Here is a 6,004-nt window from a genome sequence, read left to right as displayed (position 1 = left end):
TAAGAAGGGTGGAGTAGGGATATTCCCAAGGCAATGAGCCCTCACATTCAAGTAGAATTCTCACTATCTGCTAGGGAATTTTTTTAAGTAGAAGATTCCCCAATGGGGGAAACCCCTAACATTCATAAGTCTGAGAAATTTTGAGGTTTACAGGATGTAGACTCTAAATGAACATCCTAATGCAAACACCAACAACATGGAAATAGGTTTTGATCAAGGACACATGTAATACCCATTTAAATTGCATGTCAGCTACAGGAAGGGTGGGTGGAGGGGAGGAAGGGAAATAATATGATTCTTGTAACCAAGGAATAATGCTCTAAATTGACTAAATAAATTAATTTTTAAAATATTTTCTAGTTCTATGAAGTAATATTTGGTAGTTTGATTGGCATGATACTGAATAAGTAAGTTAAGTAGGGTTGCCATTTTCATTATGTTGGCTCACTATTGCCATGAGCAAATAACATTTCTCTAATTCTGTCTTATTTGTCAAAAAAGGTGTTTTCTAATTATGTTCATATAGTTCCTAGGTTTGTCTTAGCAAGTAGACTCCCAAGTATTTTTTTGGTATCCTCAGTTATTTTTAAATGAGATTTTGTGTCTCTTTTTCCATTTGGCCAATTCTGCTACTTAATAAGCTATTTTCATCAGTGATGTTTTGAAGCTCTTTTACTATTTGTTCAACTCTGTTTTTCCCCCTTTTAAATAAAACATATTTTCCCCCAATCATTATAACCAGTTCTTCTTTTTAAGAAATTCTTTTCATTAGGGATATTTTGTGGCTCTTTTACTATTTTGCCAATTGTAGGGGTTTTTGTTTTTTATTAAAATCCTTACCTTCTGTCTTAAAATCTATACTGTATATTGGTTCCAAGGCAAGAAGAGTTTTTTGGTGTTGCTGTTTTTTACAGCTAGTTCTTGGAATTTTAAAGGCAATGGGGGTTTAGTGACTTATCCAGGGTGTAACCGAGAAAATATGGTTTGCCAAGACCGTGAATTGCCAAAACTGTAAAGGTTTTGGCCAAACTGTGAAGATAATTTTTAGTGTCTTAATTTAAAATCTAAAATTAAGTGGTCACCATGGGAAAATTCCCAAATATGAAAATACCCAAGTCAGCTGGGTCTTATGGAGATTTTAATTAATACAAATGAAGGAATTAAGGGAGAGAGAGAGAGAGAGAGAGAGAGAGAGAGAGAGAGAGAGAGAGAGAGAGAGAGAGAGTAGTCAAGCAGTAGAAAAGGTTGGCCTAGGCCTGAGCCTAAAGGAGAGTGAGTTAGTCTTTATCACTCACCACAAGATCGTCTTCAAGCTGGGTTCTTCCACTCCGAACTGAAATTTAGCCTCCAAACTGAATTCAAATTTTAACTGAATTTAATTTGTCCTCAATTTGTTCCTTCGCTTCCTTTTAAAGAGATTTTTCTCTTATGTCACCTCCCCTAAATTTTCACGTCTACCAATCACAGTAGATACTTTTTACCAGGACTGCCCATTCTTAGTTCTCATCTTCTTTGTTTCTCACCTTCTCTAGTTAGAAAAAAACTTCTGAGTATTTCACACCTCTTGTTAAGCTTGCCTTTTGTAAGTAGCTTGACCTTTTAGTGAGTAATTTAGCCTTTATAGGTACTTAGCACCCTTTTGTATTAGATCTAAAAATAGACCACCTAGCTTAAGGTTTTGGCTTCACTATAAGGTATGAGTTAGGGACTTTTCATTGTTCAATCAGGAGTTTGCAACTTTATCTTCCCCTAAGACACTGACTGAGTAGGGTGGAGTAATTTTTAAATTCCCAATACATTTCTGATCAAGTATCTCCATTGTTAAAATAGGGGAAAAACTTAACCAGCAGTTTTTAAGATTCACAGGGGTCACACAGCTAGAAACTGTCTGAGACCAGATTTGAACCTCCTGACCTACCATCTCTAGGCCTAACTCTCAATCTACTGAGTCATTAGCTACTCCAACCAAATCTGTTTTTTAAGGTAATATTTTCTTCAGTATTTTTTTGTGTGTCCCTTTCTCCCCAAGTTGTTAATTTCTCGTGTCATAATTTTATTATGTTGCTCACATTTCCTTTTGTTCCAATTCTTTCTCTACTATTCTTATTTGATTTTTTAATTTTTATTTAAAACCCTTACCTTCCTTCTTAGAATCAATACTATGTGTTGGTTTTAAGGCAAAAGAGAGATAAGAGCTAGGCAATGGGGGTTAAGTGAACTGCCCAGAATCACACAGCCAGGAAGTGTCTGCAGTCAAATTTGAACCCAGGACCTCTCATCTCTGGGCCTGAGTCTCAATCCACTGAGCCACCCCAGCTGCCCCCTCTTATTTGATTTTTAAAATCATTTCTTGCTCTTTCTTTAGATCTTCCAGGAGTTCTTAGATTTGTGTTCAATTTGCATTTTTTCTTTGAAACTTTGCATGTATCTGTTTTCACATTACTGTCTCTTTCTGAGTTTGGGTTTTGATCTTCCCTAACAGGACAATAGCTTTTTATGGTCATGTTCAGTTTTAGTTTGCTCATTTCCCCAGCATATTTTGAACTTTAAAGTTGGACTTTGTTTACCTGGGGATGGGATATCATCCCAAGCTTCAGGCTTTTTGGTACTATTGTTTTCACTATCAGTTCTCAGAGTTTTAAAGTTTTTACAGCATCCTAGATGGTGTGATCCAGGGAGAGATGTCATCATTGGTCTCCTGGTCTCCACTGTGGTCTTTACCCAGAAAGGCTAGAAAAGTGTCTCATTCCAACCTTTTGTTAGCTCTAATGCTCCAAAATTCAATTTGAGGCATTATTTTAAAGTTGTTTGGAGGTGCTTCCTTATTTTATTTTCAAGTTCAAGTTCTCCTCCTCCCTCATTATCTCCCCCATCTGTTGAGGAAGCAAGAAAAAATTAAATACATTGCAAATATGTATACTCATATAGAATTAATTCTCACATTAGCTATGTTAAAAAAAAAGAAGAAAGAAAAGATGTTTCAATTTGCATACCAAAAACATCAAACTCTCTAGCTGCAAATAGGTAGAATGTTTCATCAGGAGTACTTTAGAATTGGTCATTGTAGTGATCAGAGCTACTAAGTCTTTCAAAGTTGATTATCTTACAATGTTACTGTTTTAGTATAAATTGTTCTCTTACTTCTGCTTACTTCACTTTGCAAGAAGTCATACAAATCTTTTCAGGCTTTCTGAAACCTCTCCATATTTTCTTGCAGCACAATAGAATTGTTTCTGCATTGGAGAAGACAGTTATTGACAAAAGGATTTGGTCAAACTTGTTTTTTACTAGAATAAATATATTGAGAATTGGCCATGCAGGACCAAGTTGAAATATAAGATATCTAATTAGTACGCCTAGAAACTATTTTATGTTATAAGTTACTAAGTTCTATTTTTAGGTTTGTCAAGTGTGTGCTTGTGTTACATTTTTTGTATATGATTCTTTTTAAAAATAAACTTTCATTTGGTAATGTCTTTTTCTTACATCATCATTGTTATTCCAAATTCCTTCTCTCCACCACCCCCAAAGAACCATGTCATATGACAAATAGTATTTTTTAAAATAATTCAGTGCAATTGATCAATATATTGAAAAAGTCCAAAAACATGTATAATGTGTAATACCTATGGAGCTCTCAATCACAAAGGTGTAGGTTGAGAGTGTCTTCATATACTTCTTTCTTTACGTCCTATTTGATCTTTATAATTATGATTAATTTTGGGGTTTTTTTTGATGTATAGTTGTTTTTTCCATTTATGTTGTATAGTTATTGTATACCTTATTTTTTGTTTATTTCATTGCAACATTTCATATAGATCTTTTTATACATCTTTATATTCATTACACAGATTTTCCTTACAGCACAATAATATTCCATTACATTTATGTAGCATGATTTATCTAGCCATTCTCAAATTGATGTACATCTGATTTGCTTCCAATTCTTAGCTATCACAAAAAATGCAAAAATATTTTGGAGTATGTGGGGATTTTTTTTTTTATCCGTCCCATACTTAAATTGATATTTTATATTAACTATCTTCTTACTACCTCCTTTTTGGGGAAAGTTTTGGATGTGAATGGTAAGTAAAATGGTCTCTGGAATGTTGGTGGTGATAATAAATTGAAATGTGTTAGAACAGGATTCTTAACCCCTTTCATTAAAGGCTGGCTTCCTCAAGAAGCTATTAGAGTCCTGAGCCAGGAGTCTGAAAGACCAGAGTTCAAATCTAACCTTAGACACTCACTAGCTATATGATCCTAGGAAAGTCACACACTCTACCAGCTTCAGTTTCCTCAACTATAAAATGAGACTACTAATAGTATCTACCTCACAGGATTGTTGTACAAATCAAATGAAATATTTGTAAAGTGATTAGCATTTTTGTTGTAGTTGTTCAGTCATGTCTATAACTCTATTTGGGGATATCCTGGCAAAAATATTGCAGTGGTTTTCATGTCATTCTTCAGATCATTCCTCAGATATATGAGGAAACTGAGGTAAATAGGGTTAAGTAATTTGCCCAGGGTCACACAGCTTAAGTTCTGATTTGAACTCTGAAAGATGTCTTCCTGACTCTATGTCTAGTACTATATCCACAGTGCCACCTAGTTGCTGTTTATCACAGTTTAGCACTAGTAAATAATATTACAGAACAGACAAGTAATGTTCTTTTCTCCCGTTTTCCTTCTTTTATTCCTTCCTCCCTCCTCAGGCCTGAAGCTGATGCAACTATATGAAATGTGTACAATCCACTCCCTTCTTCCCCACTCCCTGGAGTCACTCAGAAGTAGTTTCTTAAGATTTTATTCAATTTAGTAAACATTTATTAAGCACCTACTATGTGCCAGGCACTGTTGTTAAGCCATGAAGATTAAAAGAGAAGCAAAAAACTGCCAATTAAATGGAGAAAACATGTACAACATGTAAACAAATACACAAAGAAAGATATATGCAAGATAAATGGGAAAGTATTGGAATTGACTTTTTTTTTTAAGTGTGTGTGTGTGTGTGTGTTTGAAAGAGGTACCAGGGCTAGAAGGCTACAGAAGCTAGGATTTTAGATGGGATTTAAAGAAAGAAATGGAGTGTCTCATTTGTGGAACAGTCAAGAAGTCAGCATCACTGAATCAAAGACATAAAAGTACCAGGGACTAAGAATTAAGAAGACTGGAAAGTAAGAGTGGGCTAAATTATGAAGGGCTTTGAATGCCAAACATAGCTTTTTGTGTTTTCTCTCGAAGTCAATATGAAACCATTGGGGTTTATGGGGGGGGGCATTGATTAGACCTTAGTTTTAGGTTTCATGCATGCTTTGCACATAATGGATAGATAGAAAAAAATTATTAAACATTTACTTTATGCCAGCTACTGTGCTAAATGGATGGTGCAGGAACTTTCTCAAATGTACTGAAATAACTGTTGAATAAAGGTTTGTACTATAGTTTTACATACTAATCTACTAATTGTTTCATATGTATAGTTCTTTTTTTCTCCATTTGGATCGAAAATTACTTGGGTACAGGAATCGTGTGTTATTTTTCTCTTCGACCAGATAGTGCCCAGCACATGCCCAGTAAGCCAAATAAGCCAAGACAGTTCCTGTGATATACATAAAAGTCTCTCTCTGTCTCTCTGTCTCTGTATCTTCTGATTCTTCTGGTGTGAAATGTGTGATTTTCAAAGTTTTGATACATGAATATCCCCACTGACAAGTAAAGGAAAAGTGAACATAAAAAGCAGAAGCAGATCTAGAGAAGGGAACAAGAACACAAGTTCTGGGAGGCATGTGATATAATGGAAAGAACACTGAATTTATTGCCAGAAGACTTGTGATTGAAATTCCCAGTTCTATTTTACTCCCTATCTGACTTTAGTCAACTTGCTTTACTTCTCAGAACTTTAGTTTTCTCAACTCCCAATAGAGAAGATTGAAATTGTATGATTTCAGAGGCTACTTTTAGCTCTAATGTTTCAGATTGCTATGTTTGTTGAAATGTT

This window comes from Monodelphis domestica, chromosome 2 (genome assembly GCF_027887165.1).
Source record: "Monodelphis domestica isolate mMonDom1 chromosome 2, mMonDom1.pri, whole genome shotgun sequence".
Taxonomy (NCBI): Eukaryota; Metazoa; Chordata; class Mammalia; order Didelphimorphia; family Didelphidae; genus Monodelphis; species Monodelphis domestica.
The sequence above is the reverse complement of the archived record's forward strand: the minus strand, read 5'-3'. Positions refer to the sequence as shown.